At 43.3% G+C, this 17,863-nt stretch overlaps 1 long non-coding RNA gene and 1 pseudogene across 2 annotated transcripts; one reads left to right on the top strand and one right to left on the bottom strand.

Moving 5' to 3' along the window:
- The first annotated feature begins 3,846 nt into the window (after positions 1-3,846).
- LOC117020694 (40S ribosomal protein SA-like) lies at positions 3,847-5,685 on the top strand (annotated as a pseudogene).
- Positions 5,686-12,762: 7,077 nt separating this feature from the next.
- LOC117020502 (uncharacterized) lies at positions 12,763-16,520 on the bottom strand. 2 transcript variants are annotated; one of them, XR_004422713.1, is made up of 4 exons: positions 16,430-16,520; positions 15,227-15,406; positions 14,952-15,098; positions 12,763-12,995 (listed from the first exon to the last, which is right to left on the bottom strand). It is a non-coding gene; the product is annotated as an uncharacterized LOC117020502 (long non-coding RNA). The 2 variants fall into 2 exon arrangements; XR_004422712.1 differs by having other exon boundaries at positions 14,952-15,406.
- Between the last annotated feature and the right edge of the window lie 1,343 nt (positions 16,521-17,863).

Raw genomic sequence — 17,863 nt, 5'->3', positions numbered from 1 at the left:
TACTTCAGCTCTCAGTGTTTAGCTCAGACAATGTTGTTCTAATGATGCACTTGGATATGCTTCTATTTTTGGCTGAGATAGCCAAAGACACCCACTCTGTTTCACTGGCATTGCTACTTCCAGACACAGATTCACATTGCTGGGACAACTAAGCGCAAATCTTCCCCTCACCCAGCAGGGCAATTGTTGACCCTATCTGACCAGCTTCCTTTCCACATGTGTATCTTAAATATGAATGTCTTTAGTCTAACCTTATACAAACCATCATCAGTGTGGTAGACCCATAGTATTGTCTGACCAGATCCCCTTCCTGCTCTTGGAAAATCACCCGGACCCCACTGTTTGCCAATAACCAGATTAGCCATCTTCTTACCCCCATTCTTTACCCTGGACCCAGTTGATTGGGTCCAGGGTAATGAACGGGGGTAATAATTTGGGCCAATGAAGTCATTCTTCAACTTACTTTTTAACTGGAAATGAGAAAAAACAATCCTTCTTGTTATGGGTTGAATTAAGAGTATGTTGTCCACTTTTCTCAAATATGTGAATTTTCCAGTTTTATTTTGTTATTGATTTTTAGTTTTATTTCAGAAAATATATTTTGGATGATTTCAAACTTTAAAAATTTATTGTGACTTGTTTTGTATTCTAACATATGGTGAATGTTCCATGTGCACTTGAGAAAAATATGTATCCTGCTTCTGGTTTAGAGTATAATGTTTTGTAAGTGTTTTTTCAGTCTAGTTCGTTGACAGTATTTCTCAAGTCCTCAATTTTCTTAGTGATCTTCTGTTTAGTTGTTCTTTCCATTATAGAAAATAGAGTATGGACATATCCAACTATTAGTGTAGAACGGTCTATTTCTCCCTTTGATTTTGTCAATTTTTGCTTCATATATTTTTGAGCTCTGTTATCAGGTGTGTATACCTCTATAACTGTTATATCTACTTAATACTGAAGCCTCTTTATAGCCATTCGGAAACTTAAAGGAACCACAGCTTTTTCCAAGGTGGCCAGGTGATCTAATGATATATTGGGTAGCCTTATGTTTTATAGTTTAATATTAACATAATATTTGGGATATACGAAGTCTGACAATTAAGTTCACAAACTCACCCTAGAAAAAGTGCTATATACCTCATTGCTGAATATCACTATGGTCACCTTCTAAGTACTCCCCTTGGGAAGCTATGCACTGATGCCAGTGCCTAGTCCACCCTTCGAAGCAATTTTGGAACTCTTTTTCTGGAATGGCCATCAACTCTTTCATTGTATTACACTTGATGTCCTGAATGCCATCAAAATGTCTTCCTTTCAATATTTCCTTTATCTTTGGGTAAAGAAAGAAGTCATTGGGGGCCAGATCAGGTGAGTAGAGAGGGTGTTCCAATCCAGTTATTTGTTTACTGGCTAAAAATTTCCTCACAGACAGTGCCGTGTGAGCTGGTGCATTGTCATGATGCAAGAGCCATGAATTGTTGGCGAAAAGTTCAGGTTGTCTAAGTTTTTCAGGCAGCCTTTTCAGCACTCCAAATGATAAACTTTGTTAACTGTGTGTCCAATTGGTACAAATTCATAATGAATGATCCCTCTGATATGAAAAAAGGTTAGCAACATCGTTGCAACAAGTTAATTGCCATACCCTGTATACAGTAGTTGCTATAATGCAAGGTCTAGAAGCTTTTGTACAGTTAATTAATTTACATAAAGGAATATAGAGTTTTTTGAAGCAAAAAAAAAAAGAATGATTAAGGCAATGAAATACACTTCTAATCAAATTTGAAATAAAAATCAATTTTCAAAACCCCTCGGAACTTCCTCCTTTGTGAATATGTTACAATATGCGTAAGATTCTTTTTTGAATTTATATGTATACATAAGTTCTCTGTAAGAGGTGCCACTTACAGTAAATGAATTTTATTTATGTAAGTGCCTGTCATGATGCTCTTAGTAATTTGGTAATCCAAAAGGTGAATGTTCTATAAAGCATTTAAAAGTGCATTTGCTAGTTCTCTATGATGAAAAAACTAATTTGATCTAGTTACAGGCAGCAAATGAGAAACAGCTGTTTTGTATTCCTTTGCTGCTTTTTTATAGTGTCCTTCTCTGTAATTGATCCCAGTGCCCAGGATGTGAGAGCTGCTACTTCTTCAGATCTTTAAGGAATGTGGAGGATTAATTTCCTGTGCTTTTAATGCTTGTCAGGAAATTTCAATAGGTGAGTAAAGAACCCTGAATGATTCAAAGAATATTTAAATAATAAGACAATCATAGAAGGACAAAGCAGCTTTTTAAAAAAGCAAATATAAAAAGAATGTTATATGTTTAAGTATGGACTGTATTCTGGTGCTGCAAATAGGTGGAAATAATCCCCAGGCTCACAAAGGGAATGCATGATCCATAAATATGCATTGGTTTGACTTGCTTCTACTTACTACATCTGCTCAGCTCCTAATTCCTCCACTTAGAAATGTACTGTTTCCTCACTGGGATCGTGAGGGAATGAGGCCAGATACAGTGAGTAGCCTAATTCTTCCCTTGTGTATCACCACCTCTCCCAACACACACAAATACACACACACACACACACACACATACACACACACACACATCATTTCTAATTAACCCTCGTGGCAGTGATTAATTGCTCCAGCAATGAAGCTGGGGTTGGAGCTGGGGCAGGGAAGTGGGAGTGGGCTGCTCTGGCAAAGGAACAAGTGGGTTGATCTGAGCAGGGCGCAGGTGTCTGAATCCTCCAGGGCTCCGCTAAGCTGTGGCCGACCTGCACTGCCAAAAAGTAGATGCATGTAAAGAGAACACCAGCTGAGGCAGTCTGATGGGGAAGGGGAGATATGGGGACCGGAGAAGCCTATGCAGGCAACGTGGACATTTATATAACACTTTACAGTTCCCGAATGATGTTCATCTTCACGATGCCATTTACGTATAAGCAAATGAATTATCTAGGAGGCACATACTATTATTCCCAGATAGCATAATTATGCCCATTTACGTCCATAAATGAGGGAATTGAGGCTTGCCTAAGATTACAATTTTAGCAAGGCTCGAGCTGTAACTCAAACCTACATCACTTCATGCCTCTTAAGCTTGTGTTATTTAGAATATTATCACCGAATAGATCTACTTAGTCAGCTGTGGGAAAAAACACAATGCGATGATGCAAGTCTTCCAGTATGTTTGGAGCGGAGTTTGTGATGGAGGTGGATGGTAAGAGTCCTGGCTGGGCTCATAAGCTATTTTTAAGAATTTGTAATTTATCCTAAAGGAAATGGGAAGAACATGTTGAAGTTTATGTTTTAAAATAGATATCAGCAAACCATGGCTTGTAGGCCCAATCTGGTCCACTGCCTATGTTATAACTAGTTTTACTGAATTACATCTACACCCATCTATTTACATATTGTCAGTGGCTGAGTTCATACTACAATAGTAGATCGGAATAGTTACAGCAGAAACCATAAGGCTCGCAAATCCTAAAATAATTACTATCTGGTCCTCTACAGAAAGAGTTTGCTGACTTCTATTTTAAAACAATCTCTCCGGCTGTGATGTTGTTTAGAGGAAACCAAGATGAGAGACAGTAGGCCCCGCCAGGAGGCGACCTCAAAAGTCTTGGTGAGAGATGACAAGATTCTCAAGTTAGTTTTGGGTAATGGCAATGAGGGGAAGTTCATGGGTTTAAAATGCTGAGGTGAAGACTTGAAAAGACTTGGAGACTGGCTATGTGACTTGAGGAGATGGAAAGATAAGAATGATTCTAATTACACCAGTAGATTTTTTATGTTAATTGAAGGCACAGGATTAGATGTTTCACTCAGGGAGAGAATGAAGAGTGAGAGAAGAGGCCCAGGAAGACCCTTTGAAAACATAGCTACCTATATAAAAGCTAGGCAGAGAGAAGTTGTAGAAGGAGCTCGCAGATACGTGGGAGGACCACGAAAGCTCAGTAGTGTCAGACACCTCTGGATAGAGGTGAGGACACAAAGTTTGCCGCTGGATTTGTCAAGAAGGAACAGTTTCTGTGGAAAGGCAAGAGGCATACACCACACACTCTGGTGGGTGGGAGAATGACAAAGAGATGAGGAAGTGGAGAGAAAAGCAGACATAACACTTTCAAAATGCTTGAGTCTGAAAGGAAAGTTAGAGATAGGAAGGTAGCTACTGGGACACCTAGGACTGAGTGACAATTTCATTTTTTATTCTTTGTTTTTTTAATAAAGGAATTCTGTGAGCAAGTTTACATAATGAGGAGGAACCAGGAAAAGGAGCAGCTGAAGATACAGGTATAAGCTGACCAATGGAGGATGGCTGCCAAGGAGTCCAGAGGGAACAATCTAGAGCGAGTAGAAAATGAGACCTTCTACTGAGAGTGGGGCAGGATGCCACATAATCAGTGGTCTGAAGAGTCATCATAGATAATGGAAAGGAGAAAGGTAACTAGGGAAATCCAGAATTGACAGGCAAAACTAAAGGTCCAGGTGGAGAGCTGAGAGTTGTGTGATTTTCTCCACTAGTGTGAAGGGTTTGTGTAAAAAACTTAACACAAAATTTCGTAGCAACGAGGCATTGCTACAACTCAGAAGTCCAGCTGAGAGAAGTGCTATTTAGAGCTTTTAGTATAAGAGACGTCTAAACTTCTCCTTCTGTGAGTATTCTGACTTTTGGCCTTGAATCAAATTAGAGGTTGAAAAGACCATGTATGTGGTCGAAGCCCCTCACAGAAGTGTCTTCATTATGTTTCAATTAAATTTCCTGGTGCTTCCGAGCTACTCAGAGAGGGATCCGTATGGCGTTGTTCTGGGTTTCCGCTAGAGAGAAACTTTCACAACGTCCAGAGCCCTCGATATCCTGCAGATGAAGGAGGAGGATCTCCTCAAATTGCTTGCAGCAGAAACCCATTTAGGGGGTACCAACTTTGACTTCCAAATGGAACAGTACATCCGCTACAGGAAAAATGATGGCATCTACATTATAATCTGAAGAGAACCTGAGAGAATCTTCTTCTTTCAGCTCATGCCGTTGTTGCCCATGGAAAACCTGGCTGATGTCAGTGTCACATTCTCCAGAAATACTGGCCAGTGGGCTGTGCTGAAGTTTGCTGCTGCCTCCGGAGCCATTCCTATTGCTGGCTGCTTCCTTCTGGAACCTTCACTAACCAGATCCAGATAGCCTTCCAAGAGCCAAGACTTCTGGATGTTACTGATCCCAGGGCTGCCCACCATAGCTGTGTGTACCACAAAGTGTCCTCTGCACTGTGTGGACATTACCATCCCGTATGACAATAACTGAGCTCATTCCGTGGGTCTGATGTGGTGGGTGCTGGCCCAGGCAGTTCTGCGTGTACATGGCACCATCTCCCACGAACACCCATGGCAGGTCATGCCTGATCTTTACTTCTACAGAGATCCTGAAGAGAGTGAAATGAAGAGAAGACGACTGCTGAAAAGGCTGTGACCAAGGAGGAACTTCAGAGTGGAGGGACTGCTCCTGCATTTCCTGCTACTCAACCTGAGGTCACAGACTCATCTGAAGGTGCGCAGGTGCCTTCCACACCTAGGCAGCAGTGCTGAAGACTGGAGCACTCAGCCTGCCCCTGAGGACTGGTCTGCAGCTCCCCCTGCTCAGGCCACCGAATGGGTAGGAACACCCGCTGAGTGGTCTTAAGCTTTCCTTTCACAGACTTTTAATCAGAAGTGGAAATAAGGTAGATGGAAAATAAAGCTTTAAAAAATATTTGATTTCTTCAAGTCTATAGATTGAAGCCCAAATTCACTGCAATTTGTAGGAAAGACCTTAGCTTGGTCCTAAACTGCATTAAACCTAAGATTTAAGAGAGTCTGATGATTTCTAGAGGACTAATAGGGGAATCTCCACGAGTGTCTTGGTATGAGGGTGAGAGGAGCCAGATGGGAAACGTATCTTAAAGGACAAGAGAATCAATGTAATGACATTCTCAGTATTGATACAAAAAAAGTTCACCAATTATTGTTTCACTAAATTACCCATGAGGCAATGAACACAAGGTATAGTCATTATTGGTACCAAGAGTTCCAATTTGAGTGCTTGCTTATTAGGACTCCAGCATTATCCCAGGTCCTTGAGCTACCTGGTCTCATTTAACACAGCAAACTTCTGAAGAGGTATTTCTATCATTCCCCTTTAATAGATAAAGAAACGGAGGCTTGCAATACTAAGTAGCTTTCCTGATATCACATTGCTGGTTGTTAGTAGCACCAAGACTCACACTGGCAAAGTCAAAACTATCAGAGACACCTTTCTGATGATAGGCGTATCATCAACCCACAAAGTCAGGTGTACAGGAACCTTTTGAAAATTTCTATAACGCAACTTAATCTCCATTTTAAACCTCCTCCTGAAATTTCTATAAGTAGTTACTTGGGTCAGTTCAAGGTTTCATTCCTGGGTCAGGTCAAGGTTTCACCCCTTCCATTGCACTCTGAGTTAATGACAATGTTTGGGGGTTTATGTGACACCAAGGCATTGAATGTGCCCTGGACCTTAGTAACCTGCCCAAACTAGATACTACCAAGAATCAATATGGCCCCTGGACCATGGCCCCAAACTTGTCAAGTTCAATAGATTGATTTCTGTGACCCTCCCAATAGTTTTACATGTAGAATCAGATTGCTTTGGGGCATGGTACACACTAGCATTCTGCACTAGCCCCAGTTGTGTCCCAGTTACACCACTTCAAATCTCACATTTAACTACCCACCAGGAAGTTGGACACACCTGGTTTATGGTTCTGGTTAGAGAACCCACAAAGCATTGGTCTCCATTGCTTTTCTGGCTTTAGGCCTTTCAGTTCTTTTGGGACCCAAGACCCTCAGGGATCTTGCTGGCTTTCTAGTGGCACCACCAGGAAGCAGGGCCTGAGCTCTCCCATTTCTTTCCCCACAGCCCTGAATCCTGGGGAATATTTCTCATCTTGCGGAATCCTTTACCCACCATGCTTATTAAGTTCCCTTTCCCTGGACCCACAATTTTTTTCCTCCCTCCAGTGTTTAGGATTTGGAAAATAAAAACCAGGATTTCCAAGTCTTTCCTGCCCCTTCCTCTCTGGAGGCAAGAAGGTCCAGGCTTCTGGGGTGTGTCAACAAAGAAAGTACAGGGAAGGAAAAACAGGACAGTGTAAGGTGAGATAATACCAAAAGAGTGTCTTACCATTTTGAGTTCTTTAGAAGAAAAATGCCTCTTATGCCTCTTATTGTAAGGAGCAAAGTATAGAATAAAGGTTCTTGGATAATTCGGGTGAGAGCTCCACTAACTTACTTTCTGGCACCCACCCAACCTCCACACAAAAGGGCAGAATATGCAAAATACAGCAGAAAGCATTTGATATACAAGAAAGTTAGAAGCTAAAAAAGCTGTGCTTAAACAGCATCCTCACATAAGAGCAATTATACGAACTCCTTTTCAGCACATATTTGGTAGCAGCCTGATAGCCTGCCCATTTGCCTGGTGAAACACTTTCTGGTGGCATGAGGTCACAGAGTGCTGACACCATTTTATTAATTGTTCCATTTCTAATGTGTGCTGTGTCAACCCCTTCAGGGTTCTCATAAGTGGAGTCATTTTCTTTTAAAATAACAGGTTCATTTTCTATGTCCTCTTTGCTTTTCTCTTTCTCCCAATATGGCAGCTGGGGGAAAAAGAATATTAAAAAATGATGAAGGAGAAAACATATGAAAAATGTAATATGGCATTTCTGAGTTTTTGTCTATTTTTATCTAACTGTGGCTATGCAAGGTAGAGCCTCATGAGTCCATCTATTGTCAAATCCTTTATATGAGAGGTTTTCTCCTGAGAAAGAGTGATAATTGCTATTTCTCCTATAATCTGACACTCTCTAAGAGCCAAGATTAGCTTTCACACTAAGACAATGCTGCTTGTACTAAGTTGTATGTGAAAATATACTGCAGGCCTGTAGCCTGGGTTCAGAAATACAGAATGTGGAGGTCAAAGAGGTCCCCTGAGCAAGCTGGGTGTGGAGACGGGGGCACCTGGAAGGGATCGCAAGTAAAAGGTGGGGCAGACAGACACTGAGGGTCAAGCTGGGCAGGCAGAGTGTAGCATCCTGGAAATACAGAGTTTGGGGCCTTAACGGGTATGGAAGGATTGAACGTGGAGAGTTGAGGCCTCGGACAACAAATGGTAGGTGATACAGGAGGCACGATCCACACCCTGAGCAATGGAAAGCCTTGACATTAGTCATGGGAGTGAGGGGCCTGAACAACGATGAGAGAGCTACTGGGCAACTGGACCTCACACAAGTTGTTTTCTTTAACACAAGCATTCGAGGTACGTATTTTCCCTGGCTGCTGAGATGAGGGAACTAAATGTCAGGGAAGTTAAGTGAATTGCCTGGTCACACATTTAAGAAAGTGACTCAGACCAAATTTGACCCAAGTCCATTCAAATGCACTCAAAAGCCTGAATGTTTTCCACCTTCACCAAGACTGGCAGGGTGCAGAGCTGAGATCTTCTCAGGCAGTGTCTTGTGCAAGCCATTTATGGAGCTTGCGGTATTTCTCATCACGTGATCCGTGAACCCCTGCTATAAGAATCACTCGAGGAGCTTGTAAAAATATATTAACTTCTGGGACTCTTTTGCATATAATCTGATTCAGAAGGTCTGGAGTGGATTTTAAGAATTTGAATTTTTCTTAGAACTCTTGATGTAGGTTGGCCAATGACAGTGCTCCATTTCCCTGGCCACTGCAGTTGAATTAATGTTGGACATAAGAACTAGGCAGGACTGATCGGTGTCCTCTCCAGGATTAATATATGCGCACTTGGAGAACACAATATTCTTTCCACTGACAGTGCTAAGCTTCGAGGTTGTGAGCTGGGTTGGCCGGGGTTCATCTTGTTTGCCACGTACAAGGAGCTTCCCTAAAGAAGGCAGCTCAAGTTAGAGGCAGAAATAAGCTTTAAGACCCTGAATGCACCGATGTGTGAAATCTACGTTGGATCTCCTAGCTGTTAGAGCCCATGCTTTTTTCCCCCCTTAAACTAGTTTGAGTTGGGTATCTACCACTGAGAACAGACTAAGTGGTCTAACTAAAGTTTGTGTGAATCAGATCCGAGGTTTATATTAATGCAATATGAGTCATCACTGTAGTGGGACTTTTCACTTCACTGAGGTCACCCTAGGGCTACAGTGCTGAGGGTCTAAGGTACACGTTGTTTTGTTACATTTCTTGTGTTTTTTTTTTGTTTTGTTTTTTAATTGTTTTATTGGGGAATATTGGAGAACAGTGTGTTTCTCCAGAGCCCATCAGCTCCAAGTTGTTGTCCTTCAGTCTAGTTGTGAGGGCGCAGTTCAACTCCAAGTCCAGTTATTGTTTTCAATCTTTAGTTGCAGGGGGTGCAGCCCACCATCCTATGCAGCAACCATGTTGTTGAGAGCTCGCTTTCTAACCAACTGAGCCATCCGGCCACCCCTCTGGAAGCTCAGCAGCATCTCGTTGTCTTCAATCTAGTTGTGGAGGGCGCAGCTCACTGGCCCATGTGGGAATCGAACTGGCAACACTATTGTTCAGAGCTCGCGCTCTAACCCACTGAGCCATCCAGCTGCCCTTCTTGTACTTGATCCTCACACTTTCCTTGGCTGATGTTGTCTACTTCCATGACTTCAATTATCATGATGATTCAAAAATCAATCTCTATACCTACATCACTCTTTTGTGGTTCTGATTCTTTGGTTTTGGTTTAATTGTCTACTGGACATTTCCACTTGGGTTTCCCCCAGCACTTCAAATTCAACAGGTACAACAGCGCATTAACAATATTTTCCCCCAGATATGACTAATCTCTTGTTCTCCTTATCTCTGTGACTGGCACTGCCATTTTCCCAGTTCCCAAGCTAGAAGCCTGGGCATTCTCTTTAATACCTTTCTTTCCATCACCATGCTTACACTTCTATCACCACATCAAGTTGGTTCTGCCATCTAAACTCCAAATATACATCTAAACACCAAATATACCTTATAAAGCTTTTCATAATTTGGCCATTGTTTACCTAGATTTTTTTTTCCATTTTCCTCCCTCTCCTTTTGGATTGAGTTGCGTTTATTTGGTGGAACCTAATTCTCATTCAGAATCCTACCTATCAGGCAATCTGGGAAGTGTAGTGTTGGCTTTTCAGGTCATGCAGAAAAGGAAGGCAAACTGAAAAGAAGGAGGAATGATGCTGAGTACCAATCAGCCGCATGCACCACGACACACATACATGACTTTGAATTATTTATTGACTTTTTTTTAACTTTCTCTTGGGAAGGGAGGGGGTCTTCTTCTCACAGCTTTAGCATTCCTAAATACAAGCTACACAAAGACAAGAATTATGTTTATTTTTTCATCGTTGTAGCTATAGTGTCAAACAATAAATATCTGTTAGATTAAAATTTAAATGAAAGAGTCTCCACTATGCTTTAAACTATTAGACCCACCTCTTAAGTTAGTGACACGTTTTGAAGAATATATTTTAGGAGAAACAATAACAAGTTAGAATGAATTACAAGAAGATGACATTGATGATGAGAAGCTATGGGCACCGTGTCATATAAGGAATAAAATGGGAAATATTTCAGCTGAAGACATACACTCAAGAAAAATGGAAGCTCTGACTTCAAAAATTTGAAATTGTGTCACATGGAAAAAGGAATAGACTGATTTTGTTGCTTTGGAGAGTAGAACTAGAGCCAACATATAGATGTGATAGGGAATCAGAATTCAAATCAGTATCCGGAAGGATTGCTGCTTCACACATTCACCAGGAGGTGGTGAGTGTCTTCCCATGGGAAATGGCTTTACTCCAAGATGTGGTTCCGAGACCACTGGGCCTCGGTAGTGGTGGACTGAATGACTTCTTAGGCCTCTAGGATCTTAAGCTAAACTACAAGTAGACATATTTTCCCAAATTCTTGTTGAAATGCCTGATTATGCAAGTGTTAATGTCTCATTTCTTTAGGACTAAAACAAGCTATTCATGCCCTTTAGACCATGACAAAGCCTTCAAACAACTTCCACGCTACAGCGTGGCTGAGCTGTAGATTGAGAAATACAGTGGGCTATTTGTCACCGCTCTCACCTTCCAGTCACCCTACACTGAGTCGGGTTATCATTTGACACTTCACATGGCTCTTCACACAGTATTAGCAATGCATTTTCAATTATACTCATTTGCTATTCACCCCCATACTCTCTTGGTAGGAGGCTGATATTACTCTGCTCACCTTAAAAGCAAGCAGAGGCACAGACACTTGAAGTAATTTTCACAAGGTCACTGAAAATTAGATAAAAGCTCTGGGAGCTGAGCTCATGCTTAACTCCCTGAGTCATGGCTCCCCTCCCGCCCCAGCCCCTCCCACGGCCGCTGTGCAGGAGACATAGACTGAGAGTCTCAGGAAAACATGGTGTGGCTTTAGTTCTATTTTTCTATTCATGCTTTTGAATGGGTAAAGCATTAATTGTGTTTTTCTAAAAAAACTTTTTTTAAAGAAATTCAGAACCAGGAGTATAATTCTAGGACAGAATGCTTATCTTGTAGTACAATGTCTGGATTCTAATTATTCTTATTTTATAAGACTCCAGAGACATATTGCTTTGCTAGGAATCATTTTAATAAATCCGTGTAAATGCAGTATTTTAGTGAAGAAGTTGATTTTGTGGATTCCTCCCATGTCCTGCTTTAACCATGATAGAACTGAACAGGGAACATTTAACAGAAGGGTGCTTATATGAAGGCACACTTGGTTTGTAGCTATATGTGCACTTCCATCTGTCCATTTGTGAATTATTCAACCAACATGAAACAGCACTGTTTGGGGGTGGGTTTTTTTTTTTTTTTTTTAAACAGTGAAATTCAAATGAGCTCAATTCCCTGAAATAACTTTAAAAAAGGAAACTACATCAGCACCTCCAACACAGATGAAGCTGGCCAAGGGCTGTATTTATCATCGCCAGTTCTGCAGAGTTTTAAAATTTTTTCAAGAAAACTGAAGGGAGTTGGTTTTCAAAGGAAAAAGAAACAAAACAGGCATTTTACTCTAAAAGGGAGGTCAGGGGCCTATCAGGTGTTAGCTAGAAGAAATAGTAAATTACACTGGCAGTGTTGATGTCATGCAGGGTCTCAGGTCCCACTCCCCGCACAAGAACACAGGACATGGTGAGGCCAAAAAGGAACACCAACAGAGCCATGGATAGGGGGCTCATACCACTATATTCTCGCTGGTGGCCGGGAAAGACACAGGAAGCAAATATCTGCCAGTTCCACTACATGGTGGCACGTTCCCAAGCAAACAGTCAAGCGGTCCATCAAATCAGGGATGGAAGGCGCTTCCCCATAGCCCACAGTCATTCGCCAGGGCTGTGCGTTGGCCTCACAATGTGTGCCCTCTCTGCAGGGCGAGGGCTCCAAGTCCTCCCCAACCTGGGGGTGAGGGACGACCTCGACCTCGCTCTCATCCTCCACCGAGGACTCAGCAAGCGTTTCCTCTGGGACTACAAGCCCCGCATCTGGGCTGCCTTAACAAGCACTTCCCAGCCCACAGGGTCGCAACGACCTTCCCTTTCTGTGGCCTATGCTGGTTGGAGACCCGTCTTCCCACCCCTCCATGGGGCTCCAACTCCTGAGAACAATGGCCACCAGGCATCACACTCTGTGTGGGGGCCACATGTCCTCTTGCCCAGAGTCAGACACCATTCTTACCTGGCCGGAATCTTGCTTGCCGCATATCCGAATAGGTGGAGGCCTTGGTGTCAGATGTCCACAACTCTTGGGGCCTACGGCAGCAGCATACCATCAAAAGGAAGACGATACTTGCTTTGGCCAACAGGGTGGCATGCCATCCGGAGGCTTGAGAGAACCACCAATTCACCGAGGGGTCACGTTTCTCCCAAGCAGATCGCGTTTCCTGTTCCCGTTGCCGCTCCTCACGGGCTTCCTAAGACTGAGTGTTCATACAAACGGCTCTACCGCCAATCGGAGAGCTTTGGCTGGCACCATACCCTGCTCGCTGCACCATTTGTCATGCCGATATGGTGAGGCCAAAAAGGAACACCAAAGGAGCCATGGATAGGGAGTTCATACCACTATATTCTCGATGGCAGCTGGTCAAGACACAAAAGCAAACATCCGCCAGTACCCCAACAGGGGGTCTTCCTGCACCCCAGTCTCGCTGGCAGCCGGGTGAGACACAGGAATTAGGATCCACACGATCCGCAATCTGCCATCCCCTTCTCTGTTAACCAACCAACCCTCTAGCATAGCCACAGCAGTTATATTAGTGGCTAATGGCTAACCGGTAACAGCTGATGGCTGTCCAGTCACAGCGAATAGCCATCTGATTACAGCTGATGGCCATCTAATAACGGAGCCAGCACCTTTCCACGTGAGGCCAAGAGCCTGGAAACTGCTCTCTGGGACTCTGTCCCCACAGTTGAGCTTTCTCAGACAGGCATTTTAATGGGGTAATGGGGTGGGGGTGGGAGCCATCCTAGGATACAGCCTTATGAGCTAGAAGCCATGCCAGAATTATGTCAAATCTCTTAGAGCAGGGGATTGGATGGAGTGGCGATGTGCCTGCGTCACTGTTGGACTGCTCCCTTCTGTCACTGATTGTCTATCACTCTGAGAACAAGATGGTTGATTATGTCCCCTATTTCTCCCTTCACATTACCGCTCATCCTGTCAGCCTTTCATAACTTCAAACCATCAGTTGATCTTCTCTGCCTCCTCTATGCTCTGCCCTGTCCCTTGCTTTTGTCACCCATCACTGCCTCTGTTCCTTCACCTGAGGCCAGGTTTTCCTCTGTGTTCTCCCAGAGAAGGGACTCAAAGTCTGACCTCTCTATTTATGTCCCTCTCTCTGTTCCTTCCTTTCCCTGTTTCTCCGTATTTCCCTCTGTGTCTCTGTCTCATCCCCCATTCTCCATTCTTTTCGTTTTTGTTTTTCAATTTTATTTTATTGTGGTATGAACACTTACCAGGAGATTTACCCTCTTAACTCAAAATTTTGAGTGCACAATGCAGTATTGTTAACCATAGGAACAATATTGTGCAGTTGATCTCTTGAAGTTAGTGTATATGTTGATTAATTGAAACTCCACGCCTGTTGATCAGTAACTCCCCATTTCCTCCTCCCCTCACGTCCCTGGCAACCACCATTACATGCTTTGATTCCATGAATTTGACTATTTTCGATACCTCACATAAGTGGAATCATGCCACATTTGTCTTTGTATGACTGGCTTATTTTCCTTAGCATAATATCTTCAAGGCTCATCCATGTTGTCGCAATAAGCAGAATCGCCTTTTTTAAGGCTGAATAATATTGCTCTGTGTGTAAATACCACATTGTTGGTATCCACTCATTTTTCTAGGGCCATTTAGGTTTTTTCCAGATCTTGACTATTGTGAATAGCAGTGCAAGGGACATGGGAGTGCAGACATCTCTTGGAGGTCCTAATTTCAGTCCTTTTAGATAAATGCCCTGATGTGGGACTACTCAGTCATATGATAGTTCTCTTTTTCATTTTTTGAGGCATCTACGTATTCTCCTCCAGAACATCCCACCACTGTGTCCTATTCCCCCACCCACTCCCTCTTTCTTTCTAACTTCTCTTTTGCTAACAATTAATTTTTAGAGCAGTTGTAAGTTAGTCGCAAAATTGAGAGGAAGGTTGGAAACAATATACCATATGTTTGTACTGTCATCACTTAGTCCTTCACCCTCAAGCCTCAGTGAATCTCTCAGGTCACCCAGCTACTCTCCAACCATCCTCAGATTTCTTTAAGGATCAGCCCATCACACGCAGGAAACCCCCATCAGCTCAGACCTCAGAGGTTTACTCTGCTGTTTACACCGCAGTGACTCCCAGTCACCCTCCAGGGTTCCCATACTCACCTTGTTTTATACTTGGACACACCCAAGGCCTCACAGCCACTCTCCATTATTGTCCTGTTACTCCAAGATGTACGGGCAAGGTACAGGCCAACATGAACCAGTGTCTTGCCCATTTCTTCATGTCCCTGTTCATGATCACACACCCACCTGCAGAAGAGACCCTCCTGAATTCCACCCTCAGGCAACAAATTTGCCCTTTTACTTGCTAGTGTCACACACGTGTTTGAAGAAGAGACATTTCTAATGGTTGACCTCACCACCCTGATCATTGTCACCTCTCAGCTGTGCAGCATGGCCCTCCTCCTGCCTCCGACGACCGTGCTGCCAGCGACCATACCAGCATGACCCCCCAGCTTGCCTACGTCTTTATGGGCGACACTGCTGACGACGGTGACCACATGTCTCTCCAGTGTATCTGCGTCACTGCTAGGAGGACCTCCTAGCTGATATGTGACCTATGGGGAGACAAGGAGGCAATTATTTACATCACCCTATTGCACCTCTCAGCCTCCCAGTGTCTCACAATCTCAAACCATCTTTCCCTCCTCATTTGATTGCCCACTTTCTGGCCAATGCCTCTTCTTCTGTTCTCTGCATTTCCCTTGCTTTGACCTCTCTCTGATGTCATCCATCATTGCCTTTGTGCCTCCGCCTGAGGCCAGGTTTTTTCTCTCTATTCCAAGGAAAGGGCTAAAGGCCTGAGTTCTATGCACCGCTCTCTCTCTCTTCCCTGACCCTTCCTCTTTCCTGCTGTGTCTGCATCTCCTCTCCTGTCCTCCTTTCTGTTTCCACATACTCACTGAACATATCGTCTCTATTAATCTCTCTATGAGTCCCCCTTTCTTAATTTTATATTCCTTTCTTCTCTTTTTGCATTTTCTACCATCTCTGTTTGATCATTTTATTCCTTTCTTTCTATTCTCCTCATCTTCCACCTGCTAAGACCCCTTTTCTCGCTTCTCTCTCCCTCCCCCTTTGATCCTTTTCCCCATTTGTCACACACCCACTTCATGCCCCATGATTTTTAGTCCCCCCCATTATTTCGCGGTCACATTCTCTGAGTCCCACCCCTGTTTCTTTCCCTAGTCCCATTATCTTATCCCCTTCCTCTGCCCCATGACTAATCCTTCCTCAGACTCATATATACCTCTCAGCCCTCACCCCCTCCCCCGCCATTTATATTCATCTTGGTCCTCCATCTACCTGTCTTTGGCCTTTATCCAATCCTACCTTGACTTTCATCTTTGCACCCAGCTTCCTTTTCCATTGGCTTTGTCCCCCGTGTGAGCCAACTGTCCCATCTGTCTCACACCAATAGGGTCTTTCCCTTGCTTTGTGCTCTGTCTCCCAGCCCTGCTTGCTCAAACCCCCTTCTAATGCTACATCTTCTGTGATCACCCCTTTGCTCTCTGTCCCTGGAGTTGTCCACACAAAATACCAACCCCCAGTTGTCCATGCTATCCGAGCACCACTCCTACCTGCTGTGCTGAGCTCCAGCCTGGAACCTCTCCATCCCACCCAGGGCATAGACTCCTCACCCAGCTTTCTGCCCTATCCCCTTTATCATTTCAGGTCTGTCTGTCTTACCAGCTACACCTCCCCCACCTCCCAACCACCAGACAGAAATTTGGTATCAGTGCCAACATTCCTGAGGATTAAAATCTCCAGACAATCACTGAAGCTAACTATTACCAGCATGGAATGAACTTATGTAAGAGGATGAAGATAAAAGTCCATCCGACAATTTAACATTAATATATTATATTACTATGATGATAAGTAGTAGTCAGTTTTAAAGTTTGAGGTCATTGGGCAGGTTAATAATTCTTCCCACATTGTCAGCTGCCCAGGGACCCCTTTCCCTTAGTCACCAAACTACCTGGGAAATGGCTCCTCTCAACTAAATGAAAACACTGATTCTGGGTTGAGAGCAATGAAATCCATGACATACTTTTTGGTAATGTATTACAAATGTATTACAAGTTCCTCAAGAAGGAACTTGTACCCTGGATTCATGACTTGGGCGGATTTAAAATATTTTTCCTTTTCAGCTACTCAAGTACTTGCATCAATAGCAACAATTGTAGCATAATTATTATTATTTTTTTAATTTTATTGGGGAATACTGGGGAACAGTTTGTTTCTCCGGGCCCATCAGCTCCAAGTAGTTGTCCTTCAATCTACATAGTTGTGGAGGGCACGGCTCAGCTCCAAGTCCACTCGCCGTTTTCAATCTTAGTTGCATAGGGAGCAGCCCACCATCCCATGTGGGAATTGAACCAGCAACCTTGTTGTTGAGAGCTCACACTCTCACCAACTGAGCCATCCGGCCACCCCTCCGGAAGCTCAGTGGCAGCTCGTTGTCTTCAATCTAGCTGTGGAGGGCGCAGCTCACTGGCCCATGTGGGAATCGAACCAGCAGCCCTGTTGTTCAGAGCTCCCGCTCTAACCAACTGAGCCATCCGGCTGCCCTATAGCATAATTATTGCTTGTATAACATTGTAGCCTGAGGATACTATGCTGTACAGGAAGTATGTACCTCAAGTTCTCTCGTGATGTCTATTGTTCTGACAGTTGAGAGGCAAAGACGAAGTACATTATGTGTTTCTCATTTTCTCTATCCCTCTGTCATATTCTGAATATGCCCTAGTATATTTTTTCCTGAAAGACTCAGGGTCCAAACTGAAATTAAATAGCTGGAAAAAATAGATTCGTAAAGGTTATATTCTTCATTAAGAAATTTATCGTTTGTTATGAAAGCTAGGAGAATTACCAAAAGGCACTTGGTTTTTAGAACTTCTGAAGGCCTTTGAATGCTTTTGTTTCTGTGTGGATACATGACAGAAAAGTTACGTAAAATAATTCCCATCCTTACTATACCAGATGGACACGGCTATACCTCTCTCTTCTTT

This window comes from Rhinolophus ferrumequinum, chromosome 3, assembly GCF_004115265.2.
Source record: "Rhinolophus ferrumequinum isolate MPI-CBG mRhiFer1 chromosome 3, mRhiFer1_v1.p, whole genome shotgun sequence".
Classification (NCBI taxonomy): domain Eukaryota; kingdom Metazoa; phylum Chordata; class Mammalia; order Chiroptera; family Rhinolophidae; genus Rhinolophus; species Rhinolophus ferrumequinum.
This window is presented reverse-complemented; position numbering and strand designations above follow the sequence as displayed.